Raw genomic sequence first — 25,007 nt, 5'->3', positions numbered from 1 at the left:
ATGCAAAAAAGTATGCTTGCTCTGCTTTTTTCCAGGCAGAATCAAAAATTCCTTACGCACAAATGTTACACTTTTACAAAAACTTTTTTCGATTTCCCAATTTTTTATAATTCTACAATTCTACTTTCTTTTCTCAAATTTTGACCTCACCTCAACTACTCTCCAATATTGCCACACTCTCCTTATATCCACCTACCTAATTCAATTCATCTCGTAACCCTCGTAAAAATATTTCCAACGTAATAACTCTGCATACGCACAAATTAATCGTAACACCGGTCCAAACAACAAATTGACTTCGCAACTTCGACCAAGCCGAATAGACTATATAAAAAAAAAAAAAGAGAAAGAAAAAGAATTCGAAACGCGTTAAACGCTGCCATCTTGTATCAAATTGGATTCGAAGAATTGGAGGAGGATTCCAAGATTTAATTGCGGCCGCAAGACGCGAAATCTCGAATCTTCCCGGAGTGTACCAACTCCTCCCTCCCTCCCTCCCTAGACAATTGCTGGCAAGCCAGAGAGGCAGTTCGAACTAGGGCTGAATTACACGTCGAGGAAGCGAGCCCTTGGGCCAAAGACGGAATTTCGCGAGAGGAAGCGAGGAGCATCGGGGGGAGAGGGAGGGAACTCGGGCATGAAACTGGACGGAGAGGGAGAGAGGGAGGGAGGGAGGTGGATATACAGTGGAGAGAGTGGAAAGAGTGACAGAGGAGGTGGGAGGGGTGTGTACCGGCAACGAGCGGAAGATTTGCGAATAATTAGGTGGGCCGACAATAGCCGGGGTCCCGTGGCAGACCGGATACACAATGTGGCCTGCCACCACCGGGATAATAGACAGAGAAGAACGACTCTATGGGGTTTTAGGATTCGACGGACATAATGGCAACTGGCCCCATTGTCTACGTAGCCTGCAGACTGCCAACATCCGCTTTCGAGGGCGGCTCATCTGCATCCCAGCCTTCAACCCCTTCGAGTGTTTGGTTTCCAGCATCGTGGATGCAAATTTCCATCCCCGCGGATCCTCCCCGACCCGTTCGATTGCCATCGATCACCGATGGAACAGCCAACACCCGGACTTTGTATCGACGGCCATTGTTCTTAGGAAAGAGGAAACTGTTGTGGGGTGGGTGGTGGTCGTCGTGGTGATTCGTTGGTAGGCGTAACGTTAGGTTAGGCACGTCTGGGCTGAAGAAGGAAGATTCAGAAGAAGTATACCTCGTAGTGTTCTTCCGAGATTTTTTTTTTCTTTTTTTTTTTTTTTTTTAACTAGCGAGAAAAGATGAATTTAAAAATTCTTTTTTAAAAGGAGGATGTAGATTTAATTAATTGTGCGATTAGGTGGATATATTTTATTTCGTTCGACAGTGTAAGAATGATAACGATAGACTGTTTGAATAATAGTTATTATTATTTGTTGGAAATATGGAAATCGAATTTCTATATCCAAGCTTGATTTTTTATTCTTCTCTGAGAACAATTTCAAGAAGAAAAATATTTACAATACTAAATTATAGTCTCTAACTAAATCATACAATCAATCGTTAAACCAAATACTCGAAACTTCTATCAAGAAAATTCCATTCATCTTGCGACGCTTTTGCGACATTTCATTCCGAAAGAAACGTTCTTCCGTTAAACTCTTCTTCAAACTATAACGCTATAACCCATCTCGAAACATCTCGTAGAATCGAAATCCCCGTGTAACAATCCTCCAATTAATAATTCACGAAGTAAATCGGCGAGGCCGTGACTGGCCCCATTCATCCAGCCAGTATCCAGCTCCACTCTCCTCCGTGCTTCTCACGAATCCACTCTCCATGCGAATCCCTTCGAGAGGCAACCGCGACCCAGTTTTCGATCTTCGAACGCCGATTCACCCGATCCGATCCGATCCGATCCGATCCGTCCGACTTCTTACGACGAATCTCCATACGACCGTTTCCGACTTGCTACAATTCCCTTCGATCGTACGGAAGAAGATGTGATCCGTGCTCACACCGTGGGATTTTCAGTCACCGAAAAATAAATCGCTCGACATCGTTATGCTAATTCGCCGGGTCCGGTTAAACGCGCGCTCCACGGCTTCTGTAGAGCTGGAAAAAGATGTCGTCCCTTTCTCGCCAGAGCTTCTCCTGCATAAAATCACCCGTGTATATATGTGTGTGTGTGTGTGTGTGTGTATAGTAGTAGAGTGATACACAGGGACCCCTCTGCGCTTGTGCACGCACCACGAACGCCCCGATCTAATGTATGCGGCCACGCCGCGCTGCTGCTACCTGTCTTACCCTGAGAACTCGAGAACCGCATTGTGATTTTAATCGCCTGCTCTCCAGGTCAGCCTAACCGGGGTCAGGGTCACTGCTGAATTATTTAAATTACGCAACCCGCCCTCCTTCCGCCGGCAAGACGAGTTTGCGCCTGTGTGCATGCAACTCGGCGATACTCGGCCGAGGTGAACGAAGGGGGAGAGATGGGTGGAAGGAAAAAAGGTGAAGGGGTGAGGTTTATTGAGGAAGGCTGGTGATTCGATGAGGAGTAGACGAGATTTGAAATATCTCGTGGCTTCGATTCGTTCCTTGGTAATATGATAGATGTCGATGAGATTTCGTTTGGTTTTGATGTTTGTGCGTGGGAAAAAGATATGGATGGAAGGTATGGATCTTTTCGATTATGATAATTTCCGTTGTGCCACGTCGGGAGAAAGGGATAGGAATGTTGTTCGGAGAGGAGGGGGACAAGATTTTTGGCGAGCGAGGTGGATGGAGCGAGCGGAGTTTTTGGGTCAAGATATTGGTTGGATTAAAGGTAAACGTTTAATTTTTCTCCTGGCTGCAGAATTTATGATTCGAAGCGATCGTTTAAAGTGGTTCACGCGTGGATGAATCTGCGTATAGGAAATTATTCGATACTCTTTAAGTGTATTTGTTTCCGAATGTTTTGCAAATGACTGAGAATTAAGTAAGAAGTATTCATATCGAGAAATAAATCATATTTATGACAATATTTTATTTGAAAGGGAACAAAGTTTTAATTTTTTTTTCGTTAGACTATATCTATATTTGAATTTTAATTTTTACCAGAGAAATAAATAGCAAATAAATATTCAAAAATTCAGACGTACAAATTTATCTAGATTAAATGGTTCGTAAAATAAAATTATTTTTTTTTTTCTTTTTCCCACGAAACATCCTTCCAATCGAATTATATATCATCCACGGTTCATCGAAGAATTTGAATATATCGATCGATTTATTTTATCGAATCCTTTGGATTCTTTTTCTCAGGATCGAAGTCGCGATGCCCCACCGGGATCCGGACGAGAGAAGGAATGACACGAGCGGGGGGTCCAGTATGCAAAACGGGCCCGTTTTCCGGCCTCCCTGAATATTGATGTGTAGCCGGGTATGCAAATGAGCGTGAGAATGCAGCTCGTGCCGGATGGTGACGCGAATAGACGAGCCGGAAGTAAGCCAATACCCCGCCTTCTCCCTCCTCGCAACGTGCCCATTCTTTTGCCGAGGTCGAATTATAGTCGTTGACTTTTTCTTACGCGATCTTTCGGGAGTGGCGAGAGATTTTATCAATCCTCTCTCTTTTTCCTACCCGATGCACCGGATGCATCGTTCAGAATGCTTCGTTTGCTTCGAAATGGAATTTTGCAAAATGAAATCTACACACTTTTCTTTTTTTTTTTTTTTCAATAAGAAGACGAGAAGATTCTTGTTGGATAAAATTTTAGAAGAATTGAATTTCGAGGATCATTGGTATTCCAATGTTCGATTAAATTCGTTCTCTTTCTTTTTATTCAGAATTGGAATCTCGATGATTCGAAATCGAAAATTTTGGAAAATGAAATTAAGATTCTCGTTAAAATTTCAACAGTTAGATTTCGACAACTTCAAGATTCAATTGTTAACTTTTTTAAAACAACAGAATCATTTCAGTAAACGAATGTTAATTCAGTTTGAAAAAAGTACTTAATCTTTTTCAATTCGTTCTTTTTACTCTGCATTTCATTCTACAATGCGTTATTATAAAATGAAACTCTGAAATGAATATGCAATTATTCCATCACATGAGATCATAAGCTTGCACAAATTACCGCCGACAATTTTAAGAAACTGGCTCAAAGTATTCCCTTCAAAACCCATAAGGAAAGCAATTCCATATCGAAATCGTTGGAATTCGGGTGGTGGCAATAAACTTCTCGACGAAAATTTCGCCATTTCCAGCCCCTCGTAACGTTCAGCCCCGTTGAAATATCTGGCTGGAGGTTTGCTGCCACCAAAACGGGACGTGGATAAACAACGTGGAATTAAATATACAATAAAAGCGGCCGGTTCCGGACACCGAAAGGGCGTGGTGGGGGTGGAAAAGAAGCGAAACTGCTTTACCGGCTGCGCGACATTTCAACCTCCCCCCTGCCCCACCACGGATGCGGCAGCCGGCCGCATAAATAAATCCAATTGGCTCGAATAAAATGTACGAAACGAAGTCGCGCCAATGGCCGGGTATGTATTTTATTTTCTCTCGTTTTACTTTCCACCCCCGGTGTCAGGCCAACCAGCCAGCCATCCACCCACCCGCCCTGCCGTTTCCTTCCCCTACTCCACCTACTCCCTTTTTCCTTCGCGCTCTTCGTACGACGAGCGGCGTACCGGCACATCGGTGCCTCTGCCTCTGCCTCTGCGTCGTGGAGCCACGATGGGATAATTCAATCGTGACTTTTCACGGATTTCCCATCGAAGGAAACACGCCTGATGGGTGGAAAGCTTTCGTTTTTTCGCCCTAGACAGCGCTTCGTCCTTCTAGAATTCTTCTCCCCGTGATTCTTCCTCGTTTCGAGTTCTCCTCTTATTCGATATAGGCTTCCAAGTGTCTGGAAACGGTGAGGATGAGTGCGCGTCACAAATTTGCAAATTTAAAGTACGTAATTATTGTTTTGATTGATTGATTCAGAATAATAATTGGAATAATTTTTTTCAATATCGTTTGTGAAGAAGTAGTTATTTCTAATTTCTTTATAACAAAGAAGAAATTATATAAACAAAACTTATTGTGAAACGTTACTCGAATAATTTGAACGCAAAATGAGTCGTGTAATTTATAATTTAATTCTTTCTGATAGTTCGAAAAGAATCAATTAATACTCTATAAACTCAATTTTCAACAATTTCAAACCTTGGCCTTATTATCTGACTTTTATCCAAATGGACTTTTCTTCCAATTAATTCTTGTAATGGACCTTATCCGCGAATCGACAACAATTATCTTTACGATCATCATTACAACGATGTAAACATTTACTTCACAAATGTTCAGCATCGATAACGAAACAATTAAATGCCTCGATATTCGAAGAAAAAAAGAATTAGGAAACTTTTTCGCAATTTTTCCCAATAAAGCTCTTCAGAGGACACGAGCCTCTTTAAAAGCTGGCGTACGAAAACTGGATCAAGCTGGAGGGAAGATTTCTTCGCAAGGCAAGGGGAATCTCGTTGAGGCAGGTCACTCCTCGTAATTACCTTCTCTCACGGAAGTGGCCCGCGTGCGCTTCAACGTGGTCGGCCCTTCTCAACCTCGCCCCTTCATCCCCTACAATTAAACCCACCGACAATTAAATCGATAAAGCACGCCCCCTTTATGCCGATGTCCCTTGTGCGCTTGTAAGTAATACACTCCTCTTCGCCCCAATTTTACACAGGAGGAACCGTCCAAATTTGCCGGTCCGTCCGTTGAGATCGATCCCGTTTAATAACGCGGCCCGATCTCTCCTCGTGTAATTTTCGATCGAGTATCTTCGCCAAGCTTCTGTAATCGAACTCTGTATTTATTGAGGTAAAAATTAGTCGGGTAACGGGTAATTTTCGAGAAATAATTGGAGCGGTTGGGATCCTCGAATTGGATCCTGCGAAAGGGTTTCGATGATCGATGAGTATTTTTGATGGATATGCGATTTGTAATGCATTTTCTCCTGTTGCAAGGGGAAGAAAGCAAAGAAGAAGATTTTATCTAATGGAATTTGTCCATTTTAATTCGATATACTACGTTCGTTGAAATGGTTTGGTATATAAACAATGGTATATAAACGATGGATAATCCCTCGTGTATCGTAAAGGAACGATAGTTGAAAGGAAATATTTGGAAAGGAAGACGAGATAATGGTTATTGTGAACTCTGAAAGAAATGAATATTGTTTTTTTTTTTTTTTTTTTTTTTTTAAACACTTCCTATTTAATATTTCGTAATTCCTATTTAAAATTTCCACGTTCGTAATTACATTTATTCATTGGCATTGAAATTATTAATTATATTATCCAATTAAAATTGGTTGCTTTACATTTACTTTCCTTAATGAAAAATTTATATTATTATTATTGTTGTTATTATTATTATTATTATTATTATTATTATTTTGTATTTATTTCATATTACGCCTATGAATATATTCATCGAGTGGCGATTTACATTTCTGAAATTGCGATTACTTTTAAGGAATGTGTGTTGTTGCAATAATTATTGTCATAAAAGAAATTACGAAAGAATGGAATAAAGAAATCAGGGGAGGGAGGGGGGGGAGGGGAAGAACGACCTTGCGGCTGCAATGTTGGAATGTTAGAACGAATTTATCTTGAACTGTAGCCCCGGGGCAGCTCGATAATTTATGTGTTGCGGGTGTAAGGTGATGAAACAAATGAAATTAAATGTATACTGTATATGGAAGGTAAACAATGCGTGTTGCGTTTCATCACTGGGAAGTCCATGTTAACATTAAGCAATTAGATAGCACTTGGTTTCCACCGTGAAATTAAACGACATTGCTGGAAAACACGTAAACGCGTATTTCTCGAAACATGTGACGTGACTGATGTTCCATGAAATTTAGAATGTCGTAACCTTAGTCATTTTGCAAGCTTCTTTTCCTAAATGGAAACACGAGATTGAAAATCTTTTGACAAAAAACGAGTTGAAAAAATCCTAGTCGTGAAAGTTAAGTTCTTGGCTGATAACTAAAAGTCTATTATCTCAGAGAGAAAGTTATTCCATGAAGATTGTCCATCAAACGTAAGATTGTTAAACGTCGTTTAAAAGTTAATTTTCAAAGCCATTAAATTTTATCTAATATATTCCCCATAAAGATTATTGCTAATTACTACTTAGATGCTATTATACATTCATAGAAAATTTAAAGGTGTACACAGTATACACGAGACAAATCTCCATTTATATAGTTTCGTTCATAAAAATATTATATTTGCATAAATATATGTATTATTACGTGTTATTAATTAGAAATCTTTCCAAAATTGCTATATTTCCATCCAAGCTATCCACATTTTTCACTTTCATTATTTCTTAAATACATTTTTTCAATCCCTTTCAATAATCCTTAATACCTTCAAAATTCGTTTCTTCGCGAACATATTATATTTTACCAATAATCCCGTTCAACTCAATTTTTTTTTCTACTGCTTCGAATTAGAAACAACTCGTTTACACGGAGAATATAAAGACTTACACTCATCTTTCTTAAAAAAAAAAAAAAAAAAATTTTCAAAATTCACAGAAAATTCCCTGATCAAAGATAAAACTGAACACACCGATCTGAACAATTTTCATCGCGTTATTAAAAAAACGAGGATTTGTCGAAGAGGATCGGATTTTTTTTCTTCTTTTTAATCGAACAACGAAGATGATAACGAATCTTTTTGGGGGAAAAACCGGATAAGAACCAACACCGCCATCTGTTATGGGTGATAAGAACGAGGGGTTCCTTCGCAGTTTCCGGATAAGCCGCACGGGCTGGGGGTGACGTGACGAGCGACGCCGACGCCATGTGCCCAAAATGGCCGCGGATCGTTAAACGGTCACGCGCAAGCTCCTCGGGGGGTGGTGGGATGGGGAGGGTTGGTTTTAGGGGTGTTCTCGCTTCTTAATAGGATCGAAGAATAGTTACGCCGTCAGATCCACGCAGTTACGTGGGCCACCATTTCGACGAGTACAGTACGAATGAACAGGGAAATGACTCAAAACGTTTTCAAACGTCCCTCGTTTTGGTTATTATTGGATCTTACGTTCAGCACGTTTGCGAGAGTAATAGCTGTCAACTTTTGGATTTCGACTCGATTTTCTTATTTTTCTTCTTTATTTTATCCGTTTGTTTAGATTATTTTTCTTTGGAATTATGTGTTTGATCGTATTATATAGTGATTTTTGGATAGAGAAGAGTTGAGGGTACGATATTTTTTTAAAATACTGGTGTAAGAAGAAATTCATTTCGATATTGATTCTCCCTTGACACGAAATGAAGTTTACATAAATCCATATATGATAAATTTATATAATACTAATGTTATTCACTTATACAAATATAATTTTAATCGGATAATATACCTTGCAATAAACCTTCATAAAATTTTATTCATCGAAGGAAACGAGTGAGGAAGACGAAATTAAATCGATTTTTTGAATTTATAAATTTTCTATTTAAAAATCATTAAATATTCACTTACGAAAGTGAATATTAAACGAAAATTTGAACTTGAGGATAGAAATCATTTATAATATACACAAGAATATTCGTTCTTCCAGTTATTGAAAAAAAAAAAAAAATATCAATTTTCACAAAGATATAACGAATGTCAAAGAAATCTGAATTTCTTCGACAGTTAAAAGGAGACTTTTAATTAGCAGGCTCGTTTTAGAAAATGAGAAAAAATCCGATCGGTTTTTATCTCTTACCATGTTTACTAGACGTGGCGCGGATTTTTTTCTTTCTCTTTCTTTTTCTCTCTCTCTCTTTTTTTTGCATTATTTTAATACTCCACGAGATTCGAGGCAGACGGCAATTCATTACGCGGCAGTCGGCAAATGGAGAGAAAGAACTTTCATTTCGAGGATAATAGAATACGTATATATATATATATATATATATAGATCCGAATATTAATCGGCTCGTACGCGCAAATACCTATTAGCAAACATCGCGGATATACCATTTATTGAAGGTTGGACAGGGCTCTTTCTCAGGGCTTACACATTGTTTAATCGTCGAAATATAATACGAACGTATCCATAAAGCCAAAGGGCGAAGCTTCGCTTCATTGTCCCTTGTTGAACACCTAAAAATCGAATGGTGCGTCCCTCGGCGCATTGAAAACGAGCCTTGGACAAACGGTCTGGCTTTTAAAGTAAACGATGCGACACCGTCACGTCAATTATTTTATCGTAAAATAAAATCGTGAATTTCTTTTCGTTCAGTATTTTTTTTTCTAAGGAGAACGATGAAATATTTTAACAAAAGATCCATTTGTAACTGTATGATGTATCAGATATCTTTTTCTCATTTCTTTTTTTATAATAATAAGATATTTCTACAATAAGTAGATCTATTTTCACTGAAAAACGATATTGTTTAACTTTAATAATTCTTGAAAGTTTCTTCAATTTTCCTCGAGAATTTAATCAATATTAATCGTTAAATGTATTTTTCAAATCTTTAAAATTACTTCAATTTACGTTATCCATCTCCATCTGTTCCAAACAATCAACAATATCATTTTCCTTCTTTTCACTCGACTTCGATGCCAACAAAAATAAAAGAAACCACTCAACAAATCTTCTTCTCATTAAGATTACAAAAATATAGACAAATAGACAAAAATATCCTACTTCGATAAATCTTTCTTACTCGACAACTTACAAGAAGTGCAAGAAGAACATCCAAGTCGGGATGAAAAAAAAACTCAAAATAACCGGAAGCCAATATCCAGCCGATGTTCAGTTCGAAATTCACGGTAATAACCGTCGAACGACAGAATTATCATATATGTGTAAGCGGCGAATCCGAGGGCCATCGAAACGGAAGCGAGGATCAGCAGGCAGATCCGGAGAAAGAAAGACAGCTTCCTAGTCGTCCTCGTCATCCTCGTCGTCGTCGTCGTCGCCCTCGGGGTTCGTTGACCTTGTTGCGAGGCGCCTGTTACGTTTTCCCTGTCAAGTTGACAGGGGTCATCGAACCGGTCATACACTTTTTCGCTCTCTCTCTCTCTCTCTCTCTCTCTCTCTCTCTCTCTCTCTCTCTCTCTCTCTTTTTCCCCCGGTCGAAGGCAAAGGTGGACATTAATCTGAGAAAGGGGTAAGCGCATCCGGCGATGGCGTGTTCGCGCTTTCCGCGTTCGCCGCGCACGTTCCTTTTCAGAGAGGCGCGTGCGCTCGCATGCGAGTAATTGCAAGTGGTGCACTTGCAGCTCGCACATGTCAAAAACGAATTGCAGTTGGCCCATTCGGTTGGGCCATCTGATGCCATCCGAGTTTCTTGCCCCGGGAAAGGGTTTCTTCTCGCACGAACCGAATCTAGGGGCTGCCCTGTCGTCCTCCGATGTCATTCACCTTTCCTCACGTTGGGAATCCTACGTTTCGATCCAATTGCGCGCGGTGGAATCAAGTTCGTTTCGAACTTTTTTTTTTTTTTTAAAAAAACTTTTGAATCAGATTTTTCAATTCAATTTTGTTTGCTCAATTCGTTTTTTTTTTTTTCGATATTATTGCACTATTTCTGTGAAACAGTTAGACGTAGAAATTTGTTCCTCCCTTTGTTCTTTATTTTATTGTTATTTTACGTGAAAGGAATCTTTTAATGTGCAGGAATATTAGAGATGCTCGTTCATTTTATTTTCTCGATTTTTAATTTTTATCAGAAATTCGTAAAGGAAGGGAAAAGTAATATAGTTGATTAAAATAAAAATTTGAACATTTTGTGTGCTTATACTGTATATAAAATCTCTAATAAATATATAAAACATTGACGATATATCTTATTCTCGAAGAATTTTTCATTTATAAAAAGAAAAAAATAATAGCTAAACTCCTCTTGCGCAATTTATCTCTTCTCCTTTACAAATACTTTTCAAATACTTGCAATAATTATCTCTTTATATAATCCGAAAGCGTGAATTTTAAAATTGGCAATAACGCCAGTTTTAAAATTAAATTGGCAAACAATAGAATTCGCAAGCCATTATAAAAACCGCGAACGGGGCCCAACGTCTTAAAACAGATTCGTTAAACAGATAACACGTTAACGGATACGCTAATAACGAACATTTGCTCGATAAACCTATTCGTTTCTGATACGTGCAACATTTGTCATCGATAATCGGCCGATTGTTAAATATAAGGATTCGTAATCCCCGAGGAATTCTCATTATACGGTAACTAAAGATTGCCACGGCAATCAAACATTTTCAAACAGATAGCCATCGGTCTTTAAAAGCTCGAGACGGACGGGACGATTCTTTTCTATTCTTATACGTGACGTGATTCCTCGTTCATTAGCGAGAGAGAGAGTTTAACGAAATGTCAAACATTCTGCATCGTTCTAATTGGTTTAATGACATAATAATAGGCAATGAGCGCATCGATTACTTCGAGGGTTGTTCATATATTATTTATATATAATCATGGGAATCTTTTTCAACGTTAAAGCAAATCGACTTCTTCAATTCGAGCTCAGATCCCACGTTTCCGAGAAATTTCTCAATGAACTTTTTGTTCCTTTACAATTATTAAAAGCAATAACGAATATTAATGTTATTATTCGTGATATAAATTGAAATTATTTTTCACCCAAGAAATACGATTTATTTATGAAAACAAAAATTTAATCGAAATCAATGATAATAATGTTTCAAAGAATTTGTTGATCAAATTCAAAATTCAATAGTTAAAATATCACTACGAAATTTAATTTTTCTTACTTGATCTATTCGAAATAAGTTTTAACTTAACTTTTGTTCACAGATTAGAATAGCGAAAAGAATATTTTACATTTATATCGCACTTTCTTCCATTACAACTCAATCCAGTTTAAAATAAATTTCTAAAACCGCATATGAAAGGAAAAATATCATCGATTATCTCTTCCAATTCTCGAATTCGTTCTCTCATTTTGACCAGCGCAAATCGAATAGAATTCCACGAGTAAACGAGCCAGATTCGTCTCGATAAAAAGCGTAATATCCCGACGAAGTGGATGCACAATAACCCATGAATAACGTATGCATCAACGGCCAATAAGAGCGAGCTGCGTTTCAAGCTCGTCAAGATCGGTCCGCGTGATAATTCGTTAATCATCGAAGCACCCTTATTAATGACGGTCTGCGTTCCCGTTTTCTTAATCGTCCCGTGGTGGTATTTAATAGTATTTGAAACAATATCGTCGCTATTATAAGACGTGTAATTAATTCTCCGTTTTAACTTTGAGAATCTTATCGTGGAAAGATACGCTTTCGTCTGGAACAAGGAATGCAAAGAGAGTCATAAAGAGTCAGAGAAAAGATTGTTTCTTTCTTGTAATCGATGAAGTTATTCTACTTTTTTTTTTTTTGTCTTTTCATTTTTACGAACATTGTTGTTGTGGAATTATAAATGAAAGGATGAAAGGTGAGGATGCAAAAGAAAAATGAGATGATAATGTGAAAGATGAACGACATGGGTAACCTTTTAATAGAATCACGATATTGTATTAATGTTGATTTTTTTTTTCTTTTATAAATGAATTTGAAAGATTGAAGTTAAATTTGTGGATAATGTTTTCTTAACCGTCTTTCAATAGTTAATTTTGTAATTGTTATTTATTGATTCAGTGAAATCTGAAATTTTATGATTTATTTTTCATTTATGCCCTTCAAATATCGCTTCGTCGAGAATTTTTGAAGAAACGAAATCTCTTACTTTTATTTTCTTTTTTTAAATAAAAATATCTTCGTGTATACATTAGTCAGTCATTGATATTCAAATTCACACGAATATTCATACAAATCTTATCTATTATATTAAGAATGGAAACACTTAGGCAGCAAAATTATAAAACTTGAAATTTCTATTTTTTTTTTTTTTTTTGCTTTCTCAACTCCTAATTCTAAATCTTTTTCTTCCATGACTTAGAAACGTTCAATAAAAACCATGGTGCATACGTGACGTCTAACTAATTACACTATTCGATTCATGAACACACGTGCAAAAAGAAAAGTGGCATAATTCAGAACTCGTAATGATCCCATGTTGCAAAATGGGCCTGACGAAAGACTCTATTGATAGACTTTCGCGTGGGTGAACGGTCTCTCTCGTTCCTGCCATTTTCAATTGTGTACCCGGGTAATGCCTCTTTGGGCCCATTACTTCCTTCGTTTAAATATCTTCCAGTTTATTGCACAATCGATTCAAAACGGGAACCTTATTATTAGACTGAAAAGAAAGCACTGAAACTGAAAGTTTCATTATGAAAACGACTCGTTAAATATCTTAGTATTCCATTACTATTAAAAATAATGATTTTTAAATCTTTTATGTCTCTTGTATCAATTGAACAACATATGAATTTTTCTCTTCACGAGATATATTAATGTACATAACGCGTATAAAAATGGCAGAAATTCTTTTGAAGAAGTTTTCTGTTATTGATTTTAATTTTAAAAATAATCTTCTTTTATTCGAATAATTTATAGCTCTATTATTCTGATTTGTGGAAAAATTAGTGTTATAGGTAGTGCATGGTAGAATATTGCACAATGCAATTAATATATGTAAATAATTAAATTTCTCTCGAAGAAATTTTCTATAAAAGTAATTTTGATTAAAAGTAATTTAAAATTTAGCCAAATAATTTATGAGGTTTATTAAAAATACAAATTAATTCTAATCGATGATCTTTCTTTTAATTTGTCATAAAAGTAAACTAGCAAGTTAAAAATAATTTGCATTTCCTTAAGGATATTTAAGATTAATCTTTAGAATTAATCTATCATCTCAAAATTAAAATTTATTTTTTACGTTAAAGTGCTTAAATAAGTGCTTTAACAAAATTATCAAAATATCGATCTTAATTTAATTCTAAATATTTTAAAAATATGCATAAATCTCTTTAAATCTTTGAAAATCTCGTAAAAATCAATAATTAATCTCAATTATTAATGAATTTTCAATTATTAATGGATTCAATCAACGATTTCTAGAATTTTCGCAATTCGAAATGCTATGAAACGAATTAATCGTGGCAGAGAAAGCGTCGTAATTCTTATTGTACTTACTCGACGGATATACGTATGCAGAAGCATCGAGTGGAGTCATTCGTATTCTTAGACGGTTAATATTGCTCGGTTTTTCGATGATTCACGCGGTTGTCGATCGCCTTAAAGATGTGCTAAACGAGTGCACCGATGGCCATGCGAAATAATTTATGCGCGGCATGAAGTAACGTTTATTAATAAGCGTACTTGACGGTGCACGGAGAAATTTTTTAATTGTCGCTCGGCCAATGTCGAACCATTTATGTCGACGTAATATATTCGATGTTGCAAAGCATCAACAGTAAATAATTATAATAAACGATACAAGTCAGGCAGCAAAATTATAAAATCTCTTAGAATGAATGACGTGCTTCAAATTTTTTCTTCTTTTTTTTTTTTTCTAATTTTCATATTCAAATCTCTTTTTGACGACCTCTTTATTTATAAAAAATTTTACTATTTAGAGAATAATAAATTAGATTCATCCAATTATTACTTCTTAATGATTTCGTGTTATTTTTTATATACGATTTGTATTATACGGATTTATTGGAGTTATAATTAGGACGAAAAGGTGAACGAAAAAGATCTTTCGATTACAAATTATTCAACCAAAACCTTGAAATTATTCAAGCAAAAGTGAATGGAATTTTTTTTTTTTTTTTTTGATTTTACGACTCTTTCAAATTTAGAATGTCTGATATTGTACGTTTAATTTTGCCGTTTTCGTTGTATGGTAATAGAAAGGAAATTTTGAAAAATATTTTCTCGCTTTCACAATCAATCTACATCTACATTATATTATATTATAGAGAAAATGATTAAACCATTTTGAATAATCCGATTTAAATATAGAAGTTCGAAGACACGACCTCAAACTGACCTCATTATCAGATTTAAATGGACCAACTTTTATCGTTCTCATAAATTAATCAATTGCCACGTCCGATCGAAGATTTGTTAGCTATCAAATGGCACACTATCTCGTAATCAATCTTTGAAATAACTTTCCATCTCTCGTTGCCAGATTAAAACATTCATTTTTATAATGGGCAGAATTTAATCTTCCATTATCAAATTTTTCTTCCTTCACGGAAAATTATATTTAGGATATTTTTGATACTTTAAACTTTTTGTTTAAAAATTATTTCCTATATTAAATATAAATTTTAGAATTTTTCTATCCAAGTTTCAAAATTTTCAAGTATCTCAAAGATTCTTATACTACCCTCTCTAGACCAAATTAAATTGTTCACCAATAATAACAATAATACAGATTAATAAAATACAATAACGTAATAACAAGCGAAGAAAATTAAACTTGAATAAGAAAATTCGAATTCAAAACAACATTTTCTAAATATTCGAATTTAAAGAAAAAAATCGAATTTCTCGAGAAGAAGGGAGCGGGGTTTGTCAGTCAGTTTTTGAAGTCGTGACGTGTACGCGTGCGCGTGCGCGAGTCGCGTCAGCCGGGCGGTTTCTCTCCTTTGCCCGATTAAAATTGAGAACTACGTGGAGCAAACGCTGCGACACCTGCACAAATCTACATACTGGATCGACGGGTGTGTGTCTAACCCGTCCTCGCGGGCAGATATACGCGAGGCGTTGCCTCGACGCGTGTCCACGTGTGCACGCGCGCCGCCACTTTCAAATCGCTCGACCTTGCCGCTCGATCGCCAAGTTTCTCGAACGATCCCGTGGCCGTACGAGCACTCAACCGAGGGTTGAGTAGCTCCAACGTAGAAAATCGCGTGTAACAAGAATACGCGTTGAAATCAAATTACGTGTCTACGATAATTTTTTTGGTAAAAAAATGAACGAAGAATATTTTATCCGTGTGTCGAGATAAAGATACGGTGAATGACGAGAAAATTTAGCATTTATCATTGCTAATCTTAGCTTTGGAAATCCGTGGAAGGATATCGAGGAGTTTTCAAGATCGTTAAGGCTCCGTGGATTTTTCTAAAATTTATTTTCTAAAGGAATAAAATTTGTATTTCTAAATAAGTATCGAAAGTAACAGTATTTCGTAATATTCCTTTCGATCGAGTTATTTAAAAGTAAAAAAAAAAAAAAAAAGAACGTCATACATAATCTGTCTCGAGTCAACGAACTCGATAGTTGCATGCACGTTTGATTCGCAAAGGATACAATCTGTCATTCGAACGAGAGTGCACGGTAAATCAAGCGACGAGTATTTTCATGACTCGTTGTTCCATCGTTCCCTCTTCCAGTCTGTTTTTGGAAAAACCGTCCAATCCGGATTTCTCCATATTCGCTCATGACACGGCCGCAATTCACACAATCCATCATACACCGCGAAGAACCCGTTTCCGGTTGTAGTCTTTTTAATTACACACCGCGCGATCAATCGGCTGCCTATCGAAACTGATCGACAAGTTTGCGCCAGGCAGGACGATACGCGAGTATATTTCGCTCGATTTTTAAAATAAAATTATTACTCGTTCGAAAAGACACCGCGATATTCAATTCTTTCTGAATATTCGAATATTATTTTTGACGGTGAGTTTGTTCTATTCTTTAGAATTCTTTGATAAAAAAAAAAGAAAAAGAAAAAAAACGAGTTTGATGTAATGAAGTCATCATGATTTTTTGTATCTTCCTCTATGTTTGGAAGTGTCAATATCTGTCAAATGAAACGTTGAAACGAGAAACAAATGATATCTTTCATCTTTGTGAAAATTATCAGTAAATTGTTTTTCTTTTTTTTTTTAATTTTTAAATTTACACTTTTTTTAATTTTTAAATTTCACTTTTATTTTAATCATCCGATTCGATATCTCAAACGAGACGTTAGAAATATTTTTTAATCGAAGCTTTAGAGATTATTTTAATATAAAAGCGCTGAATTAATTATCTAAATTAATTTTAAATATTACGTAAGATATATTTTCTGAACAAACATGAAACACGTATTAAGAAAACAATGTTATTAATAGTATCATATTTATACCTATTAATACAAAAACTACGAAAGCAATTAATGTTTTATGAATTATAAAAGTGAATTCGAAATAACTCGTTCCAGGAAAAAGCAGTTAAAAAACGAGTTCTTTTTAAACAAATTACCCTACCTTTGTTCGAACAACAAATCCGACTTGAAAGAATCTTTTGATCGTCAAACAAACGTGTACACACAGCCGATCGGACAGCGAGGAAAAATGGAAAAACCCGATAAGAAAGAGAAGGAAATCGCATTCATATTAATGAAACAAATATGCATATAAGCCCGACGCGACGCATGCGCGTTAATTTTTGTTTGAACGGTATTCAGAGACTCGAGACTATTCATTATTTCCGTTTGTTATCGCCGAAAAACGCGGCGTGAGGTTGAAATCATTTTAATTTCGGCCGCGGGTGATTCTGTTCGTTCCGTGTAAACGCGTAATTAGCTATCGATCGGCGTCGATGAAAAGAGAGAAAAGGGAGAGGTAAAAAAAAAAGGGAGAGAGAGAGAGAGATAAAACAACCGATAGCCGGTGCGGTAGCCATCGTGGTTTTCTATCGAATAATATCCAAAAACGATGCACGCGTATGTTTACGGTTTTCCCAAATTAATACTCGCCACCAAAGCATCGCGAGTTCCGCCAATTAACTACACTCGCGTATGAAGCTGTACGCGCCTCCCATCCCCATTAATCGCAGAAGAAAATACATGATTTTCTAATTAATCCCTGCGCCGAAGAGCCACGATGGTCCGATTGCTTTTTTTCTACCTTTTCGTCGTTTTTGAAAATGGAACGATCAAGTTTTTAGATAGAACAGAATAATTTTAATATATAATTATTCTAAGAAATGACTAAAAAAAAACTACGAAACATTCTCGACAATTTTTATTTCTTCTAAAAAAAAACGAGGGGTCCTCATACTTAAAATCAAGGAATCATTCCCGAATATCGAACATTTCCTTTCAAAATACTTTTTATTTCTCAAATCTATAAAAAAAAAGCAATATTACAAACAAAAATTAACAAAGAAACTCATATCTTCATATTTATAATCAAGGAACATCGTCATATATGAAATTTAACGAGAAACGGGGTCCTCATAATTAAGATCAGGGAATCGTCCTCACCATATATATACGAAACTTAACGAGAAACGGGGTCCTCACACTTAAGATCACGGAAAACGTCCTCGAACGGATCCCTCTTTCGAGATACGCCCGAAACGAAGGGACAAAGAGCCGGTCTGACGCTGGATCGATTTAACCAGAGTCGATTACGATTCAACGGCACGTCCTGGCACGCGGGGCCCTCCCACGCGTTCCGTTCAACCCGAATCCGATTCGCGCTCGACCGCGGGCGCATCTGACGATCCGCGCTGGTGATCGTGGGTGCAGGTGCAGAGACCGGCATAGCGCTCACCGGCGGAAAGAAGATCGAGAACGATCGAAAACGAGCGGAACATGGCCTCTCCCTACCGATCCACCGATCCATGAAGAGCCATGGACGCGAGAAGCGTTGTAAATCTCCGTCATGCCCCATAAATCCCACCCCCGATATTGCTGTCCTCGGTTACGGTGCGCCTGCACATACGCGCGCCGATCCTTTTGTTACCACTGTAGTTGGAATCCTGTGGAGGAGGAGAGGGGATGGGAATAAAGAGGAAATGGTTAGGAACAGGACGAGGCGGTGGAGGCAGATAAACAGCCTCTCGATCCCTTGATGGACACGCTCTGGAAATTTACTTACTGTCTTTCAGGGATCGGTTTTTATCGAATTTTTTTTGGGGAGAGAGGGAGGAGATCTTTGCAGAAGATATTTTCTATTCCAGTTCGATTTCTTCAGAGGGGATCGGTGTCTTTCGATTCTTAATTTCTAATTTTTGTAATTTTTTGTCGAAAAGAATAGGAGATTGGATAAATATGTTGTTATGCTGAATTTTTCATTGAAATAATTCGCAATTCTTGGAAATTTTCGGTGTTCCTGTTTTAAGAGGACACTACTTACAATCGAAATCGTCAATGATGAAAGATTGGATGTAGGTGTAACAGTGACACGGACACTATAATTTTGTCATTTCGTCTGGAATAAGTGACTATTGTAAATTATCGAATATAATATTCTATCATTAAACTTGTTATCGTTTTGCAAAGTGTAATAAGAATCTATTTCAAATTAAATGTTATTTTAATTATTATGAAAGTTTAATGAATCGTAAGTTTCGAAATAAAATTCCGATTATAATTATAATTAAAATTTAATTTGAAGTTAAATTCTTATTTTTTAGAGAGAGAGAGAGAGAGAGAGAGAGAGAGAGAGAGAGAGAGGGAACGATTTTTGAAAGATAAAGAACAAAATATTTTCAGAGTTTGTACTAAATTAGCTATGCTATGATCTCGTTTGCCACTTCCTGTCCAAATTGTTTTGAACTCTCCAAGCTTCATCTCGAGTTCATCCCATTATTCCATTTTATTAAATTTCCTGTTGTTTCGTTTCATATTGCTTTACCGCTTATTTTAGAAACAGAAATCTCGGATTTCATTAAAAGAAATATATATCTGTCAAAATTATAATATCGCGTCTCTAGAGAAATTAAATTCTATTCACAAATTTCCAATTTAATTTACAAAAATATTCATTACTTATGTATTTCAAATATGTAACGAAAACACACAATCCTGTACACATAACATTTCAAATTTCAAACTTCCATTTCAAAAAAAAATCCATTAAACTCATCCATCATTCCATAATACCCCAAAAAACGAATCGAATCTCGAAGAAACAACGACGAATTAATTCCACAATATATTCCACATCTCAGATTTAAACTCTATTACGAAAAAAAAAAAAACTCAATTCCATAATTCTTCATCGGAGAAAAATCATTTTCTTTCGAACGAATCCCAAAGAAAAGGAAAAAAAAAAAAAAAAAAAAAAAAACGAAACAACGAGGAGTTAATTTCGAAAAAGTTGGGAGCAGAATTATTCTTAGAGAAGTTTTAAGCTAGTTGGATATCCGGGCTGGCGAAAAACCGTTCCTTCCTGCGGTTTAACGCGTCCGTCCGCTTCGTGAATCCTTGGAACTCCCGCGGGAGATCCGGCTTTTGAGCGGTTTGGGCGGACCGTGTGCAGGAAAGTAATTATCTCGTGATTATTCGAGCGGACGTCGCCGCATTCTGGCTTGGTTGGCGGGCATCGGCAGTTCATTTATCATGACGTAGATTTTAACGAGAGGGAATTGTCGGGCACGGCCGAGAAACAACGAAATTAAACGAATCGAACGATACTCCTTGAAAATCTTGCGTACGTTCCACCACTGTTCAAGTACGAACAGTCTTGCTTATCTTTGACAGGATGTAATTTACTCTGGAAATTACAGATAAACGAATATGCATTCATTTGCTTTTAATCTGTTTTTAACCATACGTGTATATCATTTTCTTTCTCTCTTTCTTTTTTTTTTTTTTTTTTGATAATGCTGTAATATCCTTTTGAGTATTAGACTACTCAAAAGTTAGTATTGGCGTTGTGCAAAAATATATGCAATGAAGAAATTTGTATTTTATGACTGGAGCATCCTTGGATTGGATTTTCTGCATCTTAAAGAAAAATTCTGAAAAGATTTAGGTTTTGCTTAAGATTGGATTATATTAATAGCATTTTATTATTTAGTAGTTTTATTTTAAATTAAATATTGGTAGTAATTTAATCAAGATGTTTGAATTCGATGCTAGCAGATAAGTTTCTTAAATATCTGTACGTGGAAAGATATAAAATATTATATTTTAAACCGAAAGTATTGATTTTAGAACCTGTATCGATTAAATATTTTTATTCCCCTTCGCGAACAGTGGTAAATTAAATTCTTAAAGTTTTAAACTCGTGTTATTTTTAAACACCGTGTAATAAGCGCGTGTACGTTCATTAAAAACTACTGAAATGAAATCTTTTTAATGAAATACTATAAAAATGAAAAAAATAATTCATCAATTTTTGTAAAAGAAAAATAAAAATAAGCGGATATAATATAATAAATTGCAGAAATAGAAAGTTATGAAATTTAAGAATGAACAATCAGAAACTCGGGGAAATAGCATTCATGCGTGTTCTAATAAGATTATGTAATTTTATATTTAACATTTAGTAATAGGAAATAAAATACATATTAGAAAAAACATATATTTTTTTTAAATGAAATGAAATTACAGAAACGAATCAATTGAAAGTATATATTAGAAAAGGAATATAAATCAATACGATTTTATTTTAAAATAAAATTTCTTCAAAATCACGAAGATAAAAAAATACCATAAATAAATAAGATAAATAAAATCACATAAAGCTGACATTAAATAAAAGATGTAAGCATCGATATAAATAGGATTGAGAATTAATCTTTGACATCACGTTCGAATCGTCTCCGCTTAAGACCTTTCAGGAATAAAAAGAATACAATTATGGTTCTCCAAGAGATAGAGATCTTCTGCCATAGATATCGAGGAACGAACCATCCTCTTTTAATATCTACGTTTGATGATCATCGACCACACATAAAGACGGATTACAACGGAAACAAACGACTAGCCAGAGGCATCGATCGAATCATTGGCTCTCCATCGAAAATAATATATCTATGAAAAAATGTTCATTTCGATAGAAATAAAAATATATTTTGAAAATTTTTTTTCAAATCGTATCGTTATTCTAAAATTGTTTCTAAAATTATTTATATCGAAATTTGAGGTTCTCGTGATCATCACGTCATGTTATATTACTGTTGGAGCTTTTGGATGTTAATCTAATGTTATTTTGGAATGAAAATTTTAATCATTCGCTCAGTATCATCAGAGCTCACTTCATCAGAGATCAAAATGAGATAATAACTCTATTTGGAATAATTCTATTTCCTCGATTGACGATCGATATCTGGCGAACTAATTTTAACCGAATCACATCTAATAATTTCTAGCAAAATTTAAAATAATTTAATTTTTGCAATTTCTTGCAACAATAATATCGAATATTTCGAAAGAAAAATTAAAAAAGATCGTGCCCATAACGTGCGTGGAATATTAATTTTTTCCGATTAATTAAAGTAAATGTATAATATATCTGAGAACACTAGCGCCACTTTATAGCACCTCAGAGACATAAGTCCTAACCTAATACTTGCCACATTTAATTCGTTTAATAATAAATACGTTTCGATATATAATATCGTCGCGGGTTAAAAACGAAGATATAATTTCTTTTGCGCGATTTTGGCGCAAAGTTTAAATTATAATCGTTAATTAGAAACATTTCGTCGAAACGAGAGAAATTACCGAAAATTTCTGCTCGCGCAATATCGGCTCGGGCCGAGCACTCGTTTTAAAACCACGGCCCGCTAATTAAGCAATTTAACGAAATCATTTCATAACGGTGTATAAATTTTCATAATGATACCTCCGGCCTCCACGCGAATAAATACACAGCCGTCGAAACAATTTACGCGCCTCGAAAATGCCGTTACAGAAATTTGTTCGTTCACCGTGGAAGATGTTTAATTGAATTTATTAAAACGGCAGCCGGCGAACCGGAAATAAATATTCGTTTGTTCTGAAGGTTTGCCGCGATCGTGTTCCTCTCCCCCTCCCCCTCGTTGTAACCAGTTTCATTTGAAAAATTTCCCCCTCCTCCCTCCCCTCCCCCATCGTTTTTCAATTTTAATAATTCACGATCGACCATATTCTATGGATTTAATTGCGATGCCGTTCCGCTGCGTTTTACTTTCCCTCTTTCTCTCTCTCTCTTTCTCTCTCTCTTTTTTTATTTTTTAATTTTTATTTTCCTCTTCGAATATATATATATATATATATTCGAACCGGGATGAATTAAATCGTAACGAATGGATTTAATTAAACGATTAATTTTTAACCTTTATAACGATATTTTTTTTTTCTTGAAATATATTATTTTTGTTCATTCAAATGAAAATTTGTTTTTTTTTTTTTTTTTTTTNTTTTTTTTTTTTAGAAAACTTCTTTCTTTGACGATTTATTAAAATTGTTTCTTTTGGAGAAATATTTGATCCTTGTATATACACTTGTATTGCTTATATTGAGATTACATTGCAAGATGCCGGTTATTACGTTATAAAAAGAAGAAGGGGGAAGATTAATATTCAAGTATCCGTTTAAAAAATCGATACCGAGACACTTTATCGTAATTTTCTTTAAATATGGATAAAGATGAATATATGGAAAAATTAAGCGACTCCTCGTTATCGTAAATATTTTATGACATTTTTTTAAAGCAGAATTATAAATATTTTTTTTTTTTTATTTTCTTAGCAATCTTGCCTTACATTATCATGCTTCGTGTTTGCATTTTTGAAATTCGTTTTGAAGCTTATAATATTATTTTATGCATCGCAATGAGATGAAAGAAAATATTTATTAACCATTCGAGAAACTATTAAACCTCGTTTTACTTATCTCCCTGTATAAAAGAAAAAGGACGCGTTTTCTTTCAACAAAATTCCAAAAAGAATTAAAAATCTTTGCAACATTTCCGAATATATTTTTTTCTCCTCCATAATATCTCCCTTATTCATCTCACAAATTCTAATTCGTAATTTACATTCGACGATAGCCATTTTTCTATCCTTCATGTTTCACGGGAAGTTACGAGGGCGTCAACGATACGTTTATCGTAACATTATCGTGAGAGCAACAGCAAAAAAAAGAAAAAAAAAATAATAAATAAATAAAAATAAAAAAAAAACGAAAAGAAAAAAATAACGAAGCGAAAGCAAAAGAGAGGAAAACAGTAACGAAATGGACAAACGGTGCGCGACAGATAGCATCCTCTCCGGGAAATACGACGCGTCGACTGACGAAACGCTTAACCGTGTCGTCGTTGTCGCAAAACTCGTGGAGTCGACGAACCACGACGAGCCGTGAAAAGAACACCAGACGTCAAAACATTTGCACAGTTTAAATCGGAGTCGATTAAATGAGGCTCGAGTCGAAAACAACGAAACCGAAAAAAATAATAATATTTACCTCGTTCCATCCTCGACATCCCCTTCGTATCGTATTTAACGATGAATAGTTTGATGAGTTATGCTTGAATTTTTCTTCTATCTTTTTTTTTCTCTTTATTTATAAATTATTTAATGTTCAAAAAAAAAAGAAAAAAGAAAAGAAGAACGGCGAATAGAAACAGGCGAGGAATTTTTTTCTATTCGTCTATCGTAGATTTTTTATCGTAGCGTAAGCTTTATGACATTTTGCGTAAACAGAATTTAGAGTGTGATATATCGGATTACGCGTTATTTACGTTAAAAGCGACGAGATTGTCAAAATGCATTTTTTTTTCTTTTCTTTTCTTTTCTTTTTAGAAAATATTCTTTTCTTTTTATAGAAAATTTCATGCCACGAGGAAATAAGAGAACAGGAAACGATATTTTTGTGTTTCGCTTATCTTTCCAGTGATCATTTTTGCAAGATCGAAAGTGAAATATTGTGCCATACTTTTAATATTAAGAAATAAAGTTGAACTTTGCACGAAATATTTTTTCAAGATATTCGATTCGATTGATTTACACTATTCGTGAATCTTTTTAATGCAAATTAATATGTTCATTGCTGCAATTATAGAAAAGGAACAATAATTGGATTCGTCTTCTAAATCCTAGAAAACAAAAACAATATATTTTCACCGAATCTCTCTCTCTTTTTTTTATTATTATTTCTAAACAAACTTTCAATATATCCCATCCATTAATCTATTTCTCTTTACGTAAAGTTTTTAATGTCGATAAACTTTCGTTATGATTATTCATAAAAGACTCGCGATTTCGTGCAAAAATACGATTGTATTCAAATTGTGTTTTCGCAGATTTCCGTACATTTAAATTTTTCATAAACCATCCGCAAACATCCGCAATCCAATCATAACTCATCGCTCTGAAAAAAAA

The 25,007-nt window shown here is 35.4% G+C and overlaps 1 protein-coding gene across 1 annotated transcript in view; it reads left to right on the top strand.

The window, feature by feature from the left end:
* The window catches only part of LOC122716671 (UPF0489 protein C5orf22 homolog), an 813,536-nt gene that overhangs the window by 545,990 nt on the left and 242,539 nt on the right, over positions 1–25,007 (top strand). The window lies entirely within an intron of this gene.

Source organism: Apis laboriosa, unplaced genomic scaffold (genome assembly GCF_014066325.1).
Source record: "Apis laboriosa isolate Shangri-la unplaced genomic scaffold, ASM1406632v1 scaffold47_cov149, whole genome shotgun sequence".
NCBI lineage: Eukaryota > Metazoa > Arthropoda > Insecta > Hymenoptera > Apidae > Apis > Apis laboriosa.
Note: the sequence above shows the minus strand (reverse complement) of the source record. Positions and strands in the feature narration are given on the sequence as shown.